This window comes from Podarcis vaucheri (genome assembly GCF_965113315.1).
Source record: "Podarcis vaucheri genome assembly, chromosome: 11".
Taxonomy (NCBI): Eukaryota; Metazoa; Chordata; class Lepidosauria; order Squamata; family Lacertidae; genus Podarcis; species Podarcis vaucheri.
The window spans coordinates 36,561,630-36,585,629 of NC_138749.1; the positions used below are offsets into that span (position 1 = coordinate 36,561,630).

At 41.2% G+C, this 24,000-nt stretch overlaps 2 long non-coding RNA genes across 6 annotated transcripts in view; one reads left to right on the plus strand and one right to left on the minus strand.

The window, feature by feature from the left end:
* Positions 1-24,000, plus strand: part of LOC309514356 — a 509,382-nt gene that overhangs the window by 279,174 nt on the left and 206,208 nt on the right. For all 5 annotated transcript variants that reach the window (XR_014211943.1, XR_014211944.1, XR_014211945.1 and 2 more), the window contains one exon: positions 10,232-10,349. This is a non-coding gene — a long non-coding RNA (uncharacterized lncRNA). The remainder of the gene's footprint in view (positions 1-10,231; positions 10,350-24,000) is intronic.
* Positions 6,032-15,034, minus strand: LOC309514357. Its single transcript, XR_014211949.1, has 3 exons — positions 14,858-15,034; positions 10,825-10,961; positions 6,032-6,162 (listed from the first exon to the last, which is right to left on the minus strand). It is a non-coding gene; the product is annotated as an uncharacterized lncRNA (long non-coding RNA).

Here is a 24,000-nt window from a genome sequence, read left to right on the forward strand (position 1 = left end):
TCCCCTCCCTCTGCTTTTAGGCTGTTGTGCTGGGATATATGGAATTGCTTGGGTCTGTTCTTTACATACCCAGAAATTTAGAGATCTTATACACAGGATCTGCCAAACAAATGGCTGCAGCTGTCAGCATGACAGTGCTGTGCACCTGGTCATACTCTTTCCCTGCCTAATCATAATACCAAGTTTCTCAAAGCTGATAGCCCCAACCATATTTCATTTCTGGTTCCTCATTCTTCTACTCTTAAGTCCTCCACATCATTTTGCTTTCTTCTTCTTCTTCAGTCCCCATATGAATTTATCCTGATATACAAATCTTTGTATGCAGTTTTGCCTAATGTACGCATTTCTGCAAAGCAATTTCCCCTAATATATGCAACTTCATTATAGTGTATGCATTTTGTACACATTACTTAACTGGAGAACTGCAATGGATACTATGGTGCAATTCCCTGAAAACTCCATGATAGACTGTATGTGCAAAAGAAATGCCTGTAATATGATTATTAGGTTAGACTGGCAATAGTCCAGTTAAATCTAGGGCTGTGCACTGGATTCAGCCAAATCCTGAAGCAAATTGGGTCAATTTGTGCCTTGCCCAGATTGGGTTGAAGTAGCTGCAAATCACTACAGAGGAGATCAGTTTGTCCCATACAGTGGTACCTCAGGTTAAGTACTTAATTCGTTCCGGAGTCCATTCTTAACTTGAAACTGTTCTTAACCTGAAGCACCACTTTAGCTAATGGGGCCTCCAGCTGCCGCCACACCACTGGAGCACGATTTCTGTTCTCATCCTGAAGCAAAGTTCTTAACCCGAGGTACTATTTCTGGGTTAGCGGAGTCTGTAACCTGAAGCATATGTAACCTGAAGCGTATGTAACCTGAGGTACCACTGTACAGAGTTGAGGAGAATTGTGCTGATCTGAAGCTCAGGCAGATGCCAACATTTCAGTAGACGATCATCCTCTGCTCATCTCCGTGTTCATCACATGACCTTGGGCAAACAAAATCTTTCAGTTGGAGACACACACACCCCATTTGTAAAATGAGAGTCATAATGACCAACTTCAACCAAAGTTGGTAGGCATTCACTAGGTTCAAGGTGAAAATTACTTTGGAAAAAGTACGGGTGTATAAAGGATCAATTGAAATAGCAACAGTACATATAGAGCTATCAGTATGACATTACTTATTTATTTAAAACTAATAAGAAGATTCTCTCTTCTTATTGTGCCATGTTCCATCCTACTAACACATAGGAAGGAATATAATATAGTATATACTGGAGCTGTCAAATGTATAACATATTTTCTAAGAGGAAAATGCAGAATGTGCAATTAACTTGCTTAGCATGGGTTTCAACAGTTTTGTATGTTTTCCAGAAAGAAATGTTAGCAGTCTGAGAATTGTTGAGAAGGCAGCATGCAACCTTCTGCTCTTTGCAAAATTATTTCCTTTATGATCGCTTCACTTGCAATGTTCATAAAAGCCGGGAAAATATGATGATGTGTTTATAACACATCCTCATCCTATTCTAGCTATGGGAATCTGTTCATAATAACAACATTATGCACATATATTACTTCCTAGATTGGGAACTATCTGACTAAACTGAATGCGCAGAATATTAATCTAAGCCAAGTCACGGTATAACCACACTGCATTGCTTTGAGCAGAACATTCACATTTTCATGAAACTAGCTTGGACTAGAGCTGGATCAGGGCCCCTGGTTTGATCAGCCAATATAATAACTTTGCTGCAGAGCAGATCCTGAAACACAAGTATTTAAGTGATATATTATTGGGACATATAAAGTGCTACCAGCTCCTATGACTTCACCTACTAAGATTATTCCACCTAGGTTGAGATATTTAAAATCACAATGATTTTAATGGTTCCATTTTTTTTAAGGTGTGTTTCTCACCCACTAAAAAAAGTGGGACACAGAAATGCTTCACTTTAATAGGGTCATGGCCAATATATCAATTTTGTTTAAGTGTGTCCTACATCCAATACTTTTTAAAGTTTTAATAATTTCTTTAATACTTAAGATGGATAATCTATTGTTTTAGCACAGAAATACCTTCATTATAAGGCATTTTCTTTGCCAAAGCAGCAGAATATTGTTAGTCAAACCTTTTCAAAGTTCATCGTTGCCAAAATTCAGAAATTTAAGTAGGGATTGCAAAAATGACCCATTTGTTGCCTCCTTCCTCTTGCTTTTATAAAAAATGAGTAATTTAGTGCAAGAGGCATACTGTAAACTCCCTGTACAAAATATATAAGGTGAACTGGAGACAGAGAATGGGACCAAGAAGCTTTCCAAAAGTGGAAGTGCTATAGTACTAGGTGACTTCAGTTACCTCACAGTATTAATAAGTTCATGATTGAGTCTGTCTTCATATTCTGAGCAAAGTCCTTCAGATAACACAACAAAACCAATAAACAATTACAAGTTATATAATAGCCTTCTATTTAATTAACGCTTGGCAATTGAAGTTTCCCCAATATATTTTAATTTAATTTTAACATAAGACCACTGTCCAACCAATAGCTGGAGAAGATTTTAAAAAAATAAAATACGGTTGTTGCTTGGTTGCCTGCCTCAAGACATCTATTTTTCCCGAATTCTCTCTTTTCCTCTCTCATCCCCTAAACTTGCTTAAACACAACTCATTTCTTTAGAAGCTTACCCACACCAAATGAACATACATAGAAAATTATCATGCTCACTGTGGAATTCTAATGGAGCATCTCTGATTCCTGCCGTTTACACACACTGGGTGCTTCCGAGTCCATATGTCTAACAGGGACGACTGCAGGGAGAACAAAGATTTCACGGATGGCTTCCGATGGAGTGCACAGGGGTGTCCTAGGGAAAAAAGTTACCTGCTTTTCCCCAGCACATTCTCCGTATCCCCAATTCTGTGCTACGGAATGCAATCAAAAGCTTGTCTGTGCATAGCCTTAAGCTAACCATCATCACTAATCTAGTCCCAGCACAGTATTTCACATCTTTTATATAAAATTTCAGGCTGGATCCTGGCTGAGGGTTGCTTCATATGTGATATGGAAGGCTGCCGGCAAAAAGTGTTTCTGTGGATTTGGGGACATGTTTGGGGTTAGTTTGATAATGTGGGGTCAATGCAAGCTTGGCATGCAGCCTTGAATACTTCACACATGATCAAGGTGCTCCACATGGAAAGCCAAGTAGGAACGTTAGAGCCTTGGGCTACAGAAGCAATTTTCAACAGCCCTCGGCATCTAGGCTAGAATGTAAAAGACAGACCGGTCATGCCCTCTTCCTCATAACTATATAAACCACACACTTCTTTTAGGTGGTTGCAGTTCTCTTGGTGGCCAAGGTGCACCATGGTCCTTCAAGTCCCCCCACATGAATGGGAGCCTTCTTTCACTATGGGTTTCCTTGCCAACTTAGCTCAGCCAAAATTCTCCATACGGATCTCATACTACCTTACTGAAATTCATCAGGATCATACCATATTGCAGAGCTCAAAAGATGAAAACTTATTAAGCAATAATGAGTAATACTAATAAGCAATCGAATTGCTTAATAACACAAGAAGCTGATATTTGGCATGTAATTAGTTCATTTCATCTCTTTTCTTTAACACTGGCAGGTCCCCCCCCCCTTCTCCAGACTTAAATGATATAGAAGAGTATGAAAAAGGGTTCTTTTGAAGCTATTTTGTTTTCAGTAATAAGCTGATTTTCCACCAGGTATCAGATTTGCCATTCGGAGATGGCTGCATAACTGGATTTGGCTTTCAGGGCATGACTATAGAAATGAGAGCCATAAGGATTCCCAGTTGTTTCGGCATGACAGCTGTATGGGGTAGAAGGCTCCCCATTTATCATTTTTGTGAAAGCCATATTTCTACGATGGCTGGAACTCCTTGGGGGTATATTGAAACTGACACACAGAGAAGCAGACGGGGGCGTTTACCCGGCTACATAACACCAAAGATTTTATTTCTTTTCTTTGCAAGTTCTGGCCTTTTCTATACCCCTCTTTCTAACCACAACAGGCATAGCTGAGCATTGTTCGCAACAGTAATCTCAACCCCCTTGAATTAACATTTGAACCCAGGTTTCTTTTTGAACTCTGTCTCCAGTTCATTGTCCAAGAAGAAGCTCAATTTGTTCATCGTTTTTTCTATATATATATATATTAAAGTATATTGAAGAAGGAGGGAGAAAGGTTCCTGAGCAATGGTTGCCCTGATTTGTACATTCCAATGTATTTTTCTAATTTATTTATTTTATCCTATTTAAGATATTTCTTACCTGTCCTTCACCATAAGGTCTAGGGTAGGTTACAACCCTATAATCATATACAGTGGTACCTCAGGTTACATATGCTTCAGGTTACATACGCTTCAGGTTACAGACTCCACTAACCCAGAAATAGTGTTTCAGTTTAAGAACTTTGCTTCAGGATGACAACAGAAATTGTGCTCCGGTGGCGCGGCAGCAGCAGGAGGCCCCATTAGCTAAAGTGGTGCTTCAGGTTAAGAACAGTTTCAGGTTAAGTACGGACCTCCAGAATGAATTAAGTACTTAACCCGAGGTACCACTTTTACACCAAAATCCAATAAAGGAAATTAAAACAAACCAAAGAATGTACATCAAATAACAGAGGTGGTCTCACAAAAACCACAAATACAAATAGGTAAAGAAAAGTATATTCAGCAAACAACAGAGTATATTCAGCAAACAACAGAAACAAGAATGCTGAATAATACCGCTTCATGGCTGGTACTTTGTGGTTCTTGACAGACTTTATCAAATTTATATCAGAGACAATACAGATTGGAAGGTTAGGGAATTGATAGTTGTTGTTACATGGCAATAGATAAGTTGAAGCATCTCACCAGGAAGTTAAAGCCTTTTTGTCTACTTTTAAGTGCTTGTGTCGGCATGGAAAACATTGGCCCAGCTGTGTGATGACGAAGCGTTTTGCATGAACAGCATTTGGTGTGGTGATAACATCTGTATGGAACCATTTGAAGCATCCAGGTGGTGGCTGTAGTCATAATGTTTAAACTGGCTCTCAGGCATTGATGGGGAGCCTGTGACTCTCAGATGTTGCAGAGGTTGGCAATGTGAACGCGATTGTGTTGGTCACCTGGCTTCCCAACATGGCATATCGCTGCCACTCCCTGAGTTCTCCACAGCCTTGCCCCTCCCCTTCTCAGTAACTGGCAGTACCAAGTCAGTGACGCAATCCCACCTGCAGCGCCTGCTACTGACTACAATCCCCACCATCCCCCTAAACATCAGCCCTGCTGTCTGGGACTGATGGGAGTTGGAGTCCAACCACATCTGGGAGGGCATCAGTTCCCCACCCCTGCTCCAGATGACAAGAGGGATTTGATCTGATTTGTGATTTAAGCTGATCAGTTTTAAAGTGATTCTCACCGGTGACACTGCAATGTCATACCTGTGAACTGCTCCAGAAAACTGGGACAGCCTGCCCCCCCCCCCCCGCAAGCATATGTCAGCCATTTGGAGTACCTTGCCCTTGCGTGATTTGGGGCCAAGTTCTCGCCCCCAAAAAGTGTTTTTTTCTGGGTCCACAATCTCATGTGGTGCCTCAAAACGCTCATGGTTTTTTGCACCATACCTCCTAAAGTGCTATTTTTCAGGTCCACAATGTGCATTTTTGTTTATTGTGCCAGAATAAAGTGATTTTTCTGGATCCACAATCTCACGTGGGCCAGGTTACTCGCATGGGATTTCAAACCTGGAAGGTGGTGTCCCAGATTTGAACTGTGTTGGAAGGTATGCAATGCAGGAGGCGCTCTAACATGAAAGTACGGGCATCTTTTCTTCCTGTTCACCTTTCATTTTGAAAATGAACTTTATTTTCTTCAGTGTGCTACCAGTCTGGGGAAAATGTGTGCTACTAGTCTGTGTAAATGTTTTGACACTTTCCTACTAGATGCCTTTTTATGTATATAAAATAATTGCTTTACCCTCCTTCACGTTATAAACCTGTGACAAACTGTATATACTTCAACAAAACTGTTTTATCCCCCCCCCTTGTGTTCTCTCTGATATTTCAGCTATCTCCTTTGATTTTACATACTTCAAAAGTCCACTGTGGGGGAAGATGCTTTGTTCTTTCTTCATTATTTTGCCTAAGAAGAGAAAGAAAAGAAAATAGAGTAAAAAATTCACAGCACCTGCCCATGATGCCATTTCTTGAAAAAAACATTATATTGCTACTTTCCTAATTTTTCCTAGAATTCGCACCTACCCCCACTTTATTTTTGTTCTTCTTTAACAATGAATAATGGAGCAATATTTCCATGTGATGCTAAGAGGTGATCCTTATGACCCCAAATTTGCCCTCAGCGTGTGATGAATTCAAAGGGGCACACAACTAGTTGAGAAATGACTGTCTGATTGTTCAGTCTTGCAAACAAATAAATTATCAGCACATGATATAGTGAGCAGCAAATAATGCTGATACTTAGAAACTTGAGTTGGATGAATTTGAGCTGCTGAGATATCATTCATTAACAATTTCAGTATGTGGACTCCTTTAATATATGAATTGGTGTCCCCACTACTGAAGGCAGTTCCTCCTTTTTAGGACTCCACTTTATTCAACAGTGGGATGTATACAGCACAAAGCTTGGGTTTCCATTTTTGGGTACTCTTTAAGGTACTTGGCTACTCTTAAGGTGCTTTAAATTACTGGTACCTTAAGGTACTCTTTCACGGACTTGAACAAATTTTGTCCATGATGCCTATCATTACTAAGAAATTACTCAGTAATTATTTTTCTACCACTTTTCTATCCAAAGACCACCCAAGTGGTGCACAAAAGTTAATTGAAACATAAAAATTAAAATAAAATACAAGTTATAATCAATGAAGTCAAACACTGAGGGCGGTATTCAGCAAAATATTTGTACTTGTGCATGTACTATTGCTAGCCCAAAGGGACTTGCCCTTCTTCCCTGCTCCTACCATCCCCAGATATACTCCACGCAGTTGGAAGGAAACCCCAGAACAGATTTAGGGAAGATACAATGGGAGAACATTTTGTTGCACAAGGAGAGGTCCTTGTGCTGATGGAACGTTGGCCTCAGCACTACATTGAATACAACCCTAAGAAAATCAACATGTCAAGGATGACAATGGTAGATAAATAAGGGAGGCTGGAACAATTCAGATCAGGAAAAGCAGGTGAAGAAGCCAAGCACACCTTTCAGGGAAGCACATTTCAAACTATAGGTGCCACAATTCCCAGGACCCTAGTTAAACCCAGCACTGTGAACTGGGGTTGGAATTGGGTTAGGAATCAATGGAACATTATTTCTTTACCGGTAACACTTTTCTAAACTGCCCTTTATATTTCCAGAGTGGCTCACAACCTTACATTCCACTAAAATCAGCACAGTGGGATGCAATAAAATATAATAAAACATATCAACATCCACAGTGGACCCATCAGTTATTTCAATAAGCCTGGGATTAATAACCAGTAATGCCTGGGTGGGGAGAAATTATTTAGCAAATATTGGAAACTCACTGGAGTTGGTGCTTGCCTTATTATGGAGGGGAGTTGATTCCATAAACTGGGTACCACAATGGAAACCTCCCCCAGGTGGCTACAAAACCAGGAGGACCTCCTTCAAAGATCTCAATATGAACAAATAAATCTAGATATTTAAGGTGTGTGAATGTATATATAAAAATTTACATCAGAATCCATTAAATAAATAAAAAAACTACCCAGCTGGGGTTAACAGAACAGACATTGGTACTAAAACACAAAATAATGGACTGTGAAAACTATTGAAATTCATTCCTAATGCCAGCAAAGATTCCAGAACCCACATTAAACCGTTGCTTTGGGGCAACCATAAACATGGTGCTAAGTGAAAGCAGTATTGAAACAAGAACTACTACAAAGGTTTCGATCAGGTACTAAAATGAATCCATTGTGGGAAGTGATATGGACAGAAGAAATCCACAACAAAAGCAGACATGCAAGTAATGATTTCAGAGCAGCTCGAGAAACCAAAACAATGTCATCTTTCTGACAAGAATAATCGCCAACACGTTTTAATCAAGGAATTCACTAGCTCAAATGATTTTGAGTGGTGGAATGCAATTATGTAATGAGCTGATTGAGTGCTTTGCTGCACATCTTGCACAACTGCTTTACTACATAGCCACATGGAACTCATTTTTGTGGGTTCAGACATTCCCCCAGTTTGTGCTACCTAGATATAATGGGCCTGCCAAGCCAATTTTCTAAGCCACAATGTGAACTACTGCTGCTGCTGCTGCTGCTACTATTACTACTACTTCTTCTTGTTGTTGTTGTTAACTTTTAACAGCCAGATCCTATACTTGTAGCTGACTGACTAAAGTCACTTCCGAGGGAAATGTGACTCTTTATGCTTACCCTTAGCCTTCCATGTCTTTAATTGCTTTCCTGCATCTTCAAGTCACTGCTCAAAACCCGTCTAATCCACAATGCCAAGAAATGAAAATATATCTTCATGTCATAAAAAAGAGAACAGTTCACAAGTTTATCAACAGCAGGCTTGCTGACATCAGGAATTTGTGTAACTATTTGCTTCATCGCACTCTCACTGCCAGCCCCTGGACATGGTTTTTTCCAAGTTGATACCCATGATGAGCTCTCGTCAAGTTAGTGGTTGTTAAAGACGTTTATTTGGCTATGGGGCCTTATATTTTGCTGATGCTAAAATAAGAGTAACTCTTAGGGTTGAAATGATATGTATTAATCTTCAACTGTTTCAGACCTAACCTGCAACTTGAAACCCACTTTTGATTCTTAAGTGTATATGTCTTTCTGCAATTCCTGGTAGAATTGTGAGGTAGAAAGGCGGGCAAAATTATTGTCCGATATCTTTAGTGGTTGTATAAGAGAGGCAGGTTTTCTGCCCTCATTTGGGCCTGGTCTTGCATTCACCTTCTCCTTCCCTCCGAAATGATATACTGCCAGTGGTGTGATACCTTATGTAATGTTGAGGAACAACTATTTGTGAGTAAGATGCAGTTCCAGGCTAAAGGTGTCTACAAAATAATTAAACAGAACAAAAGGATTAACAGATGTTTTTCAATACCCAACCTGTAATATATATTCCAACAGTTTTGGAAGAAGAAGTACTGGAAAGGTTGTGTAAGATCTTTGGACATGCTTGGGGAAACAACACCAAGCATTTCTAAATATTTTTCAGATAAACTTCCCAGTTTATTTTGCATTCAGCCAAGGAGAAAGCTTGTATCATATTGGTAATTGTTGCAGAATTTGTATGCTTTCCATTTTGGAGCAGAAAATTCACTGTTTTTTTGCCTACTCAGAAACTAGTGAGTGATGACTTAAAGGGGTATGATAGATACCCTCTTGGAAAAGACTCATTTGTTGAGGTGAAGTATGTTGAAGTATGTGTGAAAAGTTGCATTTTCACTCTTCACAAGAGGCAAATGTATGGTTCTAATTACTTTCCAGGCATTTATCCTGTGGCTGAAATATTTGAATCCAGTCTCTGGGCCTGAGTGCCAATGCCCCATACTAATTTGCTGTAGCCTTCATTTCAGTATTTCACATCCCCCCCCCATGGTCGGTCCAGGTGCAAGCTGAAGTCGATAAAAGCTGGCAGCATTTGTTTTATTGTGAACCTTATTCAGCCTGATATTTAATTACGTTTCCGTGTGGATTTGTAATGTGGATTAATAGTTTTATTGTAAGCCTGCGATTAGTTTCTGTTTGTTCTAATTTCTGTTTGGCTCTCTTGACCTTGAGGTGAAAATCCCCCACACAGAGAAGATGTATTCCCTCAATTTAATGCCAGTCTGAGGTGTTTCTCCTGCATCATCAGATCAATGAAAAGTAAATAGCCTACACTTCTTGTTTCACAGTGCAGTATTGATCTTTCTTCAGCTTTTGCTTCCCTCTTTTTTCCCTGCGTCTTGTGTCTTTCAACCCCTGGGACCAAAGTGATTGCCATAGATTGGACAAGCTAACAAGCGCATGATAAGGAACTAGTGTTTTGTGGTATTCTCGCATACACATGCTTGGTATATAAACCCAGACTTCTCTGCATTGAAAGAGAGGTGCCATTTTGTGTATGGCACAAGTCGCTGTGAGAGACAAACCAGAGGGAAAGCAGTAGAACAACAGAGGATTTAATTCTTCACACCGGTCTTTTATTTTTGCAGCTGGTGCCAAGCATGGTAAGGACATCCCTGGACATTACTTAAGACAAGAAGCTCTGTGGGGAACGCTGTAAGCCTTTTCTTGCCTTGGTGAACATATGGGACTCTGGCAGCTTGGAAGGTAAGTCTGAACTTGAGACGGTAGTGACCATATTTTCATTTTTGTCAAGCCCTGTTTGAATGCTGGCTTTCAACATCCTGTGTCACACATGTTACAGGCAGTGCTTTGAAGTTACTAACAAAGATGGTTCTTTTTTCTTATTGTAAGTAAAAGATGGGTTTCCCATTGCTTCTCAGAAGTTTGTTTTGTTTGATTGTTTGGGGGTTTTTTTTAAAAAAAGAATGGGTTGATTTTAGGGAGGAGAAATGCATTCACTTGCCTTCTAAATGTATAATGTAATGGAAATACCATACTTTGTAAATCTAAGTGCTTACCTCTCTTCAAGTCTGTTCAAGCTGTGATATTATACACACTGTGCTATCTACACACACACACACACACACACACGCACATTCTATGGGCCCTTCTCTGTCCAAAGTGTTCTTTGGTACACACAGAAAATGGATAAATGAATAATGGATAGCATATCACATACTATGCAATCTGTTGTTTCCTTCAAATTGGTAGATATTTGGGCTGTGCTAATCTGTAGTTTTCTGACATTTCTTTTGGTTTGTGGGAATACAGTTGTTCTCTCTAAAGGTGCTTATTAGTCATGAGTGCCATTGACTGCTGCTGGAAGAGAAATAAATGTAAATATAAATAAGTAATTCATCCTCAAGTTACTTTTCACCTCCCCTTTCAGACAATCTGCTAGAGCAGGTGTGAGGATATTATCATACTAGTTCCCTGACAGTAATCACAGATGTGCTGGTGTAGATGTAGTGAAAAGTTACTATTTTCTGTCTAATCAGTGAGGTTGTAGCCTTTTGTATATTAAGCACTGGAACATGTGCAGGGGCTTGTCACACTGCTTTCTTTTGTAATACTTAACACGTTCTCTGAGCTCCTCACAATTGCACACAAGCATTCCCTTCTGTAATTATTATTGCTGAGAATATCCGGATATACAGTCAGTACAATGTCCCTTGGACACCACTGCAATGCGGGTTACTGGACAGTATTTTCAGCAGCGCCATGGACAATGCAAGGTGTTACCTTTGTTATTTGAGTTGTTAAAAACAGAAAACATTGCACATGTCTCAAATTATATCTAATGCCAGAGCTCTTTTCCTTTGAAGCACTATGACATTTTTCACTTCTTGGAGCGAGGTGCTTGTTCTCACCCGAGCTATTATGTAATCCTCAGGGTAACCCCACTCCTGATTTGAACACTATTAATTTTCTATTATAGCATGCTAAAGATGCTCTGCAGTGTGGCACTCACCTGCATTATTGAGTCAATGACCAATTGCAGAGTTGCTTGGTGCTGGTTGGGGCTTAACTCAACCCTTCGGGATCTCATTTATTATTTGCAGATATTGATTTTTTTTGTGGGGGAGGGGAAGCAAGAAGTGTGACTCTAATACTGACTTAGACCTAGACTTACAGCTGTTAACACTTAATGGTCTGGTGACTAAACAAGCCCTGTGTGAAGCTTGCACGTTTATGAAGAGTAGATTAATTGTACTGATGCACAAATAGATTATCCCATTCATTTATTTTGTGACATTGGGGTGAACAACGCCTTTTGTTGTTGTTCTTTTGGCAATAGTTAAAATCTAATGTCCACCGTTTCTTCCCCAAATATCCTCTATTAAATTGATGGTGGAATGACCACTATATATTCAGTTTATACAAAATGAAATTATGCTAGAAAGAAAGCTTCTTGTTCAAAGTTAGCCAACATGGTACCTACAGAGGTGGTTGGACTACATCTCCCATCAGCCCCAGCCAGCATGGCCAATGGTCAGGGATGATGGGTGTTGCCACCCAACAATATCCAACAACATCTGAAGGGCACCACAGTGTCTAGTCAAATAATGACTGCGTCAAAACATATTTTGAGCTTTATGTAAGCTAGGATCTTTTAAAATAAATTCCTAATTCACTGTCAATATGGGCAAACCAATCCTGACCACTGTAATTGTGGCATGTGCTAGGATAGAAGCAGGGGTGCCAACTTGAATAAAATATTGGGTGGGGGAGGTAAGCCCTGCCCCACAAAATCAATCACATGTTGTGGTGCATGGGCACCATTTGAAAGGCAATGCCCATCAACTTTGGGGGTCTCCAGCCCCCTCAAATACTTTATTGGGGGGAGCAAAGGGACCTTGCCTCCTAGACGTTGGCTCCTATGGGTCAAAACATACTGCTGGTCCCTCCTTGTATGGCAAATGAACAGTTTTGGAAACTGTTCTCAAAGGCTGTCCTGAGTGCCAATGGGCATAAAAGCATGCAGGTATTAATATGGTGGTTGGTTCAGGGAATGAAGATGAATGATGCAGGTCTGTGCACATCTACACACACACACACACACACACACAGAGAGAGAGAGAGAGAGAGAGAGAGAGAGAGAGAGAGAGAGGAGTTTGGGACTGGTGTTTCTTGCAGTCCAATCTCTTGGAAGGAGCTTTGCGATAAGTCAGGATATAGGAAGGTGCTAAGGGCAAAAAGGGACGCAGGTGGTGCTGTGGGTTAAACCACAGGGCCTAGGACTAGCCGATCAGAAGGTCGGCGGTTCGAATCCCCGCGACGGGGTGAGCTTCTGTTGTCCGGTTCCTGCTCCTGCCAACCTAGCAGTTCGAAAGCACGTCAAAGTGCAAGTAGATAAATAGGTACCGCTCTGGCGGGAAGGTAAACGGTGTTTCCGTGTGCTGCTCTGGTTCACCAGAAGTGGCTTAGTCATGCTGGCCACATGACCCGGAAGCTGTCTGCGGACAAACGCCGGCTCCCTTGGCCAATAAAGCGAGATGAGCGCCGCAACCCCAGAGTCTGTCATGACTGGACCTAATGGTCAGGGGTCCCTTTACCTTTTAAGGGCAAACAACAGGAGAGAGATGTTGCATTCATGCCCAGCTTGTAGCATCTGAAAGACATTCAGCTGACCAGAGTGCCAGACAAGATGGATCTTTGGTGCAAGCTCCCAGTGCCCCTTTAAATCAGCAGTTCAAACTCAGTAGCTGGAAGCATCTTAAGAAGAGATTTTAATGTTACACTTCCAAACTCTGTCCATACCACATTTCACAACAGCACACTGAAGTGCAGAGTTGATTATTAAACTGCAGTGTAACTGTAGCTCTGTGTGGGGAATAGGGATCTCCTGAAAACTCTCAGGACCCTTAACAAACTACAGTTCCCAGGATTCTTTGGGGGAAACCAAAGTAGAATATGAGTGCTTTAAATGTATGGTGCGACTGTGGCCTTCAACTCAGCTGCTAGCAGGGTTGAAACCACAGAACTTCACCAGGGCTTGTTTGTGAACAGCATTCAGTGTATTGAGCCATTTTAAGCCCAATGTTGTTTTCTACTCACGCAGCCAGGAGTTTCACAATTGTGTGGCTACAAACAAGACTGCATAACAAACCAAAAGTCAATGCTTCAGCAAAATAAGCATTCATTTTCTCTGAGTGGAGCAGGTGTGGCTTTGATTCCTCCCCCCTCGTCCTACTTTCTGGTAATCAGCAGCATTTGTGGCTAATTCTCTCTAAATGCTCACTTTGTTCTTTGACTAGTAGTCTACCCATTCACAGCCAAATGGAGCTTTAGAATAATTTTTCTGCCCACTGTTCAAAGTATAGTATATTTCAACACATTTGTTATTACTGTGTTTAATGAAGAAGCAACTGTGTATTAATTGCAAATTTCATTTACTTCCGCGGAGTGATTATGCAAATAGGGATTTAGTCATCCTAGGCACCTATTATGAATGGGATTATGGGGCTATCTGTTTAGCCCATTTTAGTGTTGGCTAACTTCTAAAATCTTCCTGGAGCTTTTAACTGTGTATTGACAAATGTACTTTTTTCTGACTGACGGTCGAATAAAAGGTTGATGATGATGAATGGGATTAGCCATGGGCGATGGGGTTCAGAGTTAGGTCCCATATTTCTAGCATAGCCATACCATTCAAGTGTTATGATCAAATGTTAAGCTATCATGTGAAGAGGTCCAGTGGGGATGAGCATCATCATTCCACCCCCTCTCCAGATTGTTGAGGGTAACTTTCTGAAGCAGGGAGCCAAAACGCCCTGAGTTTAAACACATGTGGAGAGCACAAGATGCTGTCCCCCACTGCTGACAGTCACTTTCCACAAATAGGTGTATGACTGGGACAGTGATGGAATGGAGTTAGCATACCTATCGTCACTCCCCATCCCCCTCTACACATAGTAACTTAAGACTTGATCATAATGCCTGAAGATGGAAAGGATAATGATGAGTATCCTGGTAAGAAAAGTGATTAGTTCACAAAAAGGCATCATCAAACTATAATGGATAGATTTCTTTGGGGACCATGGACAGCAGCATTGAATATTTGTACATTTGTTTGGAAGTCAAGGGCCAAAATGCTGCTTTCTAAAAGCACCATTTTGGCCATGTAAGACCATTTAGGTCTTATTCAGTTCACTTGGCCTATTGTGTATGTCGTTACTAGAATGAAATGGAGCAGTTCACTCAGCACTGACCTGCTGCTTGTCACCCATCCATCACCTTTCTTCTTCATATGACATCAGGCGGGATATTTCAGAAGACATAGAGAGCAACTGTTCTTTATACAAGTCCCGGGGTTGTTTCTCTTTCAACATTTGCTGCACCTTGTAAATAAAAACATGAAGAATTCAGAATTGTTCATCCTGCTAACCCTATGAGTATTCTGCTGCTATAAATATTAATTGTCCGGGCAACAGGGAGGTTCATAGAACATTAGGTCAGGTTGTCATATATATTGCAGACACGGGTAACTGAATGAAATGTAGCACACACTAATGATCAATTTTATGTCTGCAAAATGTATCAAAGAATTAGGTTGGGAACCCCCAGTTTTAGGACGGGGTGACAGTAGGGATTAATTGAAATTACTTCTCAGGGCAATACATATCGCTCTGTTACCTTTTTATATATAAATAAATCCCCTAGTCACTTTATTTGCAGACTAACAAATAATGTTTATTGAGAAAAACTAGAGAGAAGAGTATAAGTGAGGTCTTATACCGTAGCTTATAATGGTCAGATCACTAGAATTCCGTTTTGTCTCTTTCTAGCAAAAAGAATAATTTCAGGTCATCCCCTCCACAACTGACTGCATATAAAAAAGCTAGGGGCAAGCTAAATACTTACCTATGCAGAGCAAGTGATTGTGGCTTAGGCTTTCTAATTGGATCGAAGCTGGTTTGAGGGGCGAAGCACATCAAACAGCAGTATTTGTCAAGGAACTACCAGATTGATAAGGGTTGTGGCTAACATCATGTGAATGCATCGTGTGAATCTAGCAGTGGGGCAAACTGGATACATAGCAATGTGAACCCACAGTGATGGGTGTGCTCGTGCCAGCCTTCTTATAATCCTCTGTTGTTCCTGTATAAGTATATACAGGGCTCCTTGGTTCTCCAGCAACAAATAGACTTCAGCCACAGTCCTATGAATGCTAAACTTGAGTAATCAGCAGCAAACACAGCAGGGCATATGTCTGAGTTGGTTACATTGTTTGTTTACTGCCATGCACTTCATTTCTTGAATTTGCCCTGTCTCAACCAGTCTTGCTTTCTTCTGTACTGGTGCTTTATTTTGTGTAGCCTAGACATGGCAAATGTATTATCTTGGTCATCAAAACCACTGCCTGATTACACCTTTGTACGTATATCAGTCTTATTTTGTGAGTTCCTTTTCCACTTCTATTTTTACAGGCTTCTGCCTACTTGTCAGTCTTAATCGAGCAATTTGTAGCTTTTATTACAGAACTGACTTCATGTTGACGACGGTTTGCATTTACTCCTGATCACACAATACGTCTTGTGTGGGTTTATGTAGCTGAGGAAACAGGGATGTCCAGGGGTGCCAACTTGAATAAAATATTGAGGAGGGGGCAGGTAAGCCCTGCCCCCACATAATTGATCAGAAGATGTAGCATGCACACACCATTTGAATGACAATGCCTATCAACTTTTGATGCTCCTGGCCCTCTCAAATATTTTTATTGGGAGGAGATCAAAGGGACCTTGGCCCCTGGGAGTTTGTTCCTATGGGGATGTCCACAGTTTCCTTAAAATGGTGATTGGCAGGCTTGAAGTTAAAGCTCTCTAGTCACATTGTATGGAATTCTCACAGTTTGGAAAAGAGCGTGGATTAAACTCTCGTGTGTACATTCATAATAACTTGCTTGGGAGAAACTGCCAAGTGATGGAAGAAAGGTAGTATTACAAGCATTAAAAGAAGATCACATTTTGATCAAATGTCCTATAATATTCCCCCCCCCCGCCACCATTGGAATCTGGTCTTGTAGTCCCTTTTCTGCCTTTGCCAAGAAATATATTGTGGTGTAGTATGAGTGTGGATCAACTCACACAGCCACAATCAACTCTGTGGTGAGAAAATGGTCTTGCTATCTCACCATTAGGCTGTAAACTGATTGGAACACAGTGATTTATTGATGTACAAACAGATAATGAATTGATAATTCTCTTAAGTGCTCATTAACCCACACCAAACCGGCTATGTTATAATTATTTTCTTTCTATTAATTACCTTTGTTATCTGCACTGGGAGAAGAGGGGAGGGGGGGAACAAAGCAAGAGGCATATCTGAAGAGAAGAATGTTATTGAAGAAGAAAGATTTTTGGTTACTCAATAATGCACATTTAACTACAGTTCATTAAATTCAGATGATTCTTCATATTGTTGAAATGCTTCAGCTTAGCTAATTGATTTCCTGAATGCGGTTCACTTCGAACCACTTATCATTTCCAGCAGAATGTTTAGAACTAACATTTTTAAAAGGATGCCTTTGGAATTATGAGCAACAAGGGATGCTACAGGCACAATTTGGATGCCAAAGAGGACCAAGTGTATATTCTAGCTAAACAGAGGTACATACAAAGATGTGGGTGTTTTGAATCCTGTTGTTTTTTAGCACCAAAGATAAAATGCCCTCTAACTGCCAGGTTACCTGTGATAGTTGTTATCAAAGACACTTAAATCCCACAGAGCCCAGAAAGAAAAGTCTTGATAACACTTCACTAAGCCAACTGAACAAAATCAGTATATAATCTGAGGAGAATGGAACAGAGAGGTTTTGTCTTTCTTAGTTCCAGTCTTGTACATGGCAGTTATGTAAGCATGACAGACTATGTGTGCTCAAACAAGTGGACTCCTCAATGAGATCTGGTGTTATGCTTAGCCATGACCTGGAACTAGACATGGAGTCCTTGGTGGATGAACCAGCAGTCCACAGTCTGAGGATCTTTTTAAAAAAATAATTTTTATTAACAGACCAATCAAATCAAATTACAAAGCTGAATTTTAAAATTTTTGTTGGAGGTACCCATATTTCAAGTTCCAAAAGGGATCCAATCATCTTTTTGTTGCTGCTTCTTTAATGTCCACAAATCTGTCCAAATAGTGTCACAATTCTATCCAATCCTTTCTTGTTATTTTCCACATCTCTTCTTGTTATTTTCATATATTTTTCCTTTCTCTTTGTGACCTCTGATAGTCTCCACAAGCGGGTTAAAACAAATTGTAACCCTGTGTGGGGTTTTGTTCGTTAATCTTCACAGATCTGTCACTCCCTTTCTCAGTCCTCTGAGGAGGTTCTGCCAGTCCATAGCTTCCTCCTCCCGATCATCAATCTTTCGACAGAACCTGCCAAGATGGCGACTCCCTTTTTATTACTGCGTCATTCCAAGAGCCCTTGTTCTTTTCTCGATCTCCATAAGCCAAACTTTTGGTTAGTAATTCATTTCCACACAGTTTTTAATCATCGTGCTTAGGTCAGTTATGTGACGGTTCTTTCTTGGGGAGGGGTTATTGGTTAATCACATAGACGATTCTTTCTTGGGGAGGGGTTATTGGTTAATCACATTGAAGAAAAGAAAAAAAGTCCCCCCATCCAGTCCCGCCCCGACATACCGAACCTTTGATGTATCTTCTTCAGATATATTCCTGTTAAATCCAACCCGTCGCTCTACTTTCACAAAGGTCACTTCAATTAGCAGTCTTCACTCCCATTCTTCACTTGAAATATGTGCATTTGCTTCTCTCTCTAATTGTTTATTTCGAGCTGCTGCAACTAGTGCGCGATCAGAGACAGCGTCTGGGAGAGCCGGACCCACACAAGGGCTTTGTGCCTAGTACCCTCACCCCCTTCTTTTGAATCTGGGGGTGATTTATGGCTACAGCAGGCAAGGCAGTTTTCCCCATTTCCTTGGGGCAACAAGGGAGGCTGCATACTCCCATATCAGCCTCTTAATTACCTCGTGTGAGCCGGAGAGATGTTATTGTTGGCCATCTTCCAATGCGCCCCTAGCAGCACCCTCACAGTCTGAGGATCTTGAGGCAGGACCCCCTGAATCCAATGTTAAGGATCCCTTTGAGGGAACTTCTGGGTTGATACCTGATGAAATACCACTGAAGCTGTCAGAGAAGGAGGTGGATCAGTGCCTCTGCTCCTGTTCTCAAGAGAGCCAGCAAAGGTTTTGGGTCCAGACTGAAGAGCAGCAGCACAATATGCATCAGTGGACCCAGAACCATCAGTGCACTCAATGATACTTCACTGCTGACAGCTGTGGTTAGGAAGCCAAAGTATATAAAGCCTTCCTCTTGAGTCTTCCAGTGGCAACAAACAGCATAGGTCTCTGGCTCCTTAATCCCTACAGCCTTGTTCCTGGCTCCTGGCTCTAGTTCCTCCTGCTCACTGTGCTGTACCTTGTGGAATACCTTGTGATATTGACCTTGGACTGCTTCCTGACCTTCCTCTGGATCATGTTTGGAACTATAATGCATCCATGTGTCTGCTGTCAGTTGGTTAGTACTCCTGTGGTGCACCAAAAACTCTCCCTGTGTTGGTAAGTACTTTAGTGAGAGGCTTACCCTTCCTGGGAATTGAACCCTAGCCCCTGAGAGCACCCCTTGATGCATGGCATCCAAGTGTATCTACTTACGGATGATGGATGGGAGGATTCACCCAAAGGGATACTGTGTGGATCAATAACCACACTTCTTTCATGGATGTTTTCTTTTCACTTGGATCGCTCTCACTAGTTTGGGGGCCAGTCTTCGGAAATAGTTTTCAGAAATCTCAGATCCCTTCCACAGATAATTTTAAATATTATGTTTTGATCCTGCTTTTCAGAAAAATATTGTCTCCCACAGTGGCTTACATCCATTAGGAAATGAGATCCAGACCCCTTTGTAGTTTACAAACAAAAACTCCAATAAGCACAAGGGAAAAGGGGAAGGGAAATGGTACAGCAACTGAATCAGTTTGATGATGTTAAGAAGAAGAGTTTGGATTTGATATCCCGCTTTATCACTACCCAAAGGAGTCTCAAAGCGGCTAACGTTCTCCTTTCTCTTCCTCCCCCACAACAAACACTCTGTGAGGTGAGTGGGGCTGAGAGGCTTCAGAGAAGTGTGACTAGCCCAAGGTCACCCATTAGCTGCATAAGGAGGAGTGGAGATGCAAACCTGGTTCACCAGATTACGAGTCTACCGCTCTTAACCACTACACCACACTGGATAAAAGGATGAATTGAGAACACAGCCATTTCCATTCAATTGGTGCTGAGGTGGCTAACCTGTACCTTTGCAGATGCTGCTGAACTCAAATACCCATTGGGTGCAGCTAGTCTGGCCAGTGGTCAGGAATAAAGGGAGCTGCAGCTTAGCATAATTTGGAGAGCCACAGGGTCTCCATCCCTGAATCAGATCCTGGGCTGATATTCCTTTGTTACCTTTCTCAGTTGACTGAAAGTGCAAAGGCCCTTTGTCCTCTGTTTCTGGTACAGACCAGAGTGCCCTTCTCCTCCTTTCTGCAGTTCCAAGTCAGCAGACAGGTAGCTAGAGCAGAGTTCATTCTGGCAGGGAGATTTAAAACCGCTGTATTCATCATCACATTTATAGTTGGTTCATAATTACTACAGGAGCAATCTTTCAGAACTTCCAAAGTTCAGTGCTCATAGACAAGATATTGGAATGCATTTACTAATTAAATTTGCTGTATTAAAAATCAATTAGATTAAATTTAAACAAGCTCAGTTTAATTAACGGTTGGAGTGTAAGTCAAGATTGAGTTTCTGATGAACATTTAATTCAGTTGTTATTGTACTCAAGTACTTTTTCATGCCTTAATTATCATGAACAACATATATCTGTTCTATAGCAGTCGTTGAAGCTGTCTTCTGCAATCAGCTGGTCAGCTTCTTTCTCACATATACCATGCATCACCCAAAAATTATCTGTGACCAGGCTCTGAACAATTTGTTCTAAATTAGCAAAGCCTTGACAAAGTGAGATTCGTCTTCTCAGAAATTCTTACAACAACCCTATATTGTAGTCATTACAGGGGTGTTCACATGTTGCATTTAATGAATGTACAATCTGTGTACCCAAACATTTGAGCTGTACACTTGTGCAGTTATTCCCCAGTGAAGTTCAGTGAGTGTACAGTGTGTATACCCATGTACACAATAGCTGAGCTATAAAAATCAGCAAGTAAACTTTATTTCACACAAGCTTTTCTACATGTATACAGATAGTTTGTAGTGAAACATGTGACTAAGCCTTATATTACTGACGGGAGGATGCACTCAGAAAAAGTGAGTTCCTTGCCTAAGTTCATCTAATGTTTGTGACAGAAACAGCATTTGAATTGGGGACTTCCTGATTCATAACCCTTCTCTTAGTTCATAGCCCACTGCAGGGGTTCCCAAGCTGTGGTACATGGGCCACAGGTGTGCCATGAACTTCATTCACATGGTCTGTAGGATGTGTGTGTGGATATAATTAAAATTATACAGCATCTTGCACAGTACATCCCCATTCCTACAACAGACGGAACAACAGACAGTACATTTCTGAGCACAATTCAAAGTGTTGGTGCTGACCTTTAAAGCCCTAAACAGCTTTGGCCCAGTATACCTGAAGGAGTGTCTCCACCCCCAATGTTTAGCCCAGACACTGAGGTCCAGCTCTGATGGCCTTCTGCTGGTTCCCTCACTGTGAGAAGTGAGGTTACAGTGAACCAGGCAGAGGGTCTTCTCGGTAGTGGCACCCGCCCTGTGGAACGCCTTCCCATCAGGTGTCAAGGAAATAAACAACTAGGGAAGTTTTTAATGTTTGATGTTTTATTGTGTTTTTAATATCCTGTTGGAAGCCACCCAGAGTGGCTGGGGAGGCCTGGCCAGATGGGCAGGGCATAAGTAATAAATTGTTGTTGTTGTTGTTGTTGTTGTTGTTGTTGTTGTTGTTTATTATTTTGTGTGGTCCACCAAGACTCTTCACAATGTTCAAGTAGTCCAAGCAGGTATGGGTGGGAGAGAATTTGAGAGGTTTTTAGGAGAGTAAGACGTAAATAGATGAGACCTTCCTCAACTGAATTTTACACACACACACACACACACACACACACACCCTCTTCCTTCCCTGAATCCGCTTAGCTTTACCAATCAGAGAACTGTGGAGAGGTGGCAGCATTAATTTCTCTTGCTTCCCCTTTAGCAGAGGAGGAATCCCTGTCACAAGCCTATTGTAATGCATTGTTTACTTCAGTTTACAATTGGGATAGCATGGTCAGAATCCAAACAGATTTTGAGACTGGGATGAAGCTGAAAGATGGGGGGGGGGAATCACTGAAGCTATAAAAAACCCTCTGATCTTTAGTACAAATAACAAAGAAGATATGTAAGACAAGAAGGCATTTCCTCAAGGAAACCCCACTCAGTATTATATCTATGAATGCACAATTGTTCAATCTTCTAGGGAAATGAGCAGATCTAGGTAGCTTCAAGGATAGATGCCCTTTTGCCTATTTCACTAACAAAGACCACAGAGGGAGAATGGGGAGAGAAGGCTTTGCAACCTTTGTGATGGAGTCCCGGGGCAATCTTTCTCAAACAGAGGCTTCAGCACATTTTATTTGTTTTGTTGATTTACAACATATTCTGCCCTCCATTCCTTCAAGGTGAAAACCAAGGTTTTCAGAACAAAGTGGCAATAAAACAAATAAAATAAAACGAAAAACAAAGTTCAAAATTATCGACATTACATCAATTACACGAGCAAAAATCAGTTGTCATAAGAAGAGCCCAACAATTCCTTAATAAGATGACACAGAAGTTCCTCAAAACAACACATGAAACCATTGCAAAACAAGGTGACTGGCAGCAGTCAGGCAAATTCTTGTTGACATAAGCATGACCTTCCTTTCTTCCTCGGAAGTTCAGAAGTGATTGATACTGATGGGTTTCTATTTGTTCTATAACACCTAAGCACCTTGGCTTAACACCTTGGTGACATTGCTTAGTGGGAGGTGGAGCCTTACCTAGTGGTAGTGGTGGGCTAAACAGCCCCTAAGCACTCCTAATAGAATTGTCAAGTTGGAAGAGACCGTAAGGATCATCTAGTCCAACCCCCTGCAATGCAGGAATATGCAGCTGTCCCCTACAGGGATTGACCCTGCAACCTTGGTGTCATCAGCACCATGCTCTAACCAACTGAGCTATCAGGATGATTTGTGCTCACGCTGCTATGGGGTGACCATGTGCAATCCCTCTTTCAATATAGTTTGTTCCTGGAAAAGTTTTGGTTGCGAACGGGATCTATTCCAGAGGCCCGTTTGCAACATGAAAAGAGCACAACCCGCAGCGGCGCGTCTGCACATGAGCAGGTTGCGATTCGCCACTTCTGCTTCTGCACATGACATCATTTTACACGTCTGCACATGCGCGAGCAGCGAAACCCAGAAGTAACCCTTTCTGGTACTTCTGGGTCGCCACGGGATGTATCCTGAAAGAATGTAACATGAAGTGGACGTAACATGAGGTATGACTGTAGTGCATATCCTGTAACTTTCCTGCTGAGATCTTGTAACAAATGTTCTGGTTTATTTCTGCCCCACTTTTTTACACTATCACCCCTGAGGAAGCATCACAGAACAACTAGCAAAGCTGAATAAATTGGCCACTAATGCATTAGAATTGTGTCAAGAACATGCCGAAGGACACACCCACAATAAAACAGCAGTTTGGAAGGTTGCAAATTCTGACCCATTTTTGTCTCACTGTGGTCTGTTCCATTCCATGTACATTCCTCCCCTGAAGGATGCATAAGGTCCACACTTAAATTGTATATGTTCTGTATGTGAAATACACATAATCATTTGGTACTTAGAAGAAAGGAAAGCACAGAGCCTTGACCAGGCCTGAAACCAAACTAGTAAAAATGTCTTGCATGCTCTAGAAAAGTCCAGAGCTGTGACACTACCACTTGCCCACTCAAAAGCAGGGACAATAGAACAATAGATTATGTATTGAATGGTCCTCCTAGTGTGAAGATGGCTTTCTGGCTTGTTCTTTCTTTGCATCAGATGTTCCTTATCTTGAAATGCAATGAAAATATGTTACCTCAGGGATGGGAAATTCCAGTTCCCATTTGCCTCATCCAGCATAGCCCAATGGTCAAGTGTGGTTGGGATAATGTAGTCCAACAAATTCTGGAGGATCATCTACAGGACTACAGGTTCTCCGCCCTTGATGGATTTTATTGCTGGTGCTGAAGTGTTATTTAATATATTTTAATCCAAGAATCTCAGAGCACTTTTGTGGCTCACCACCCA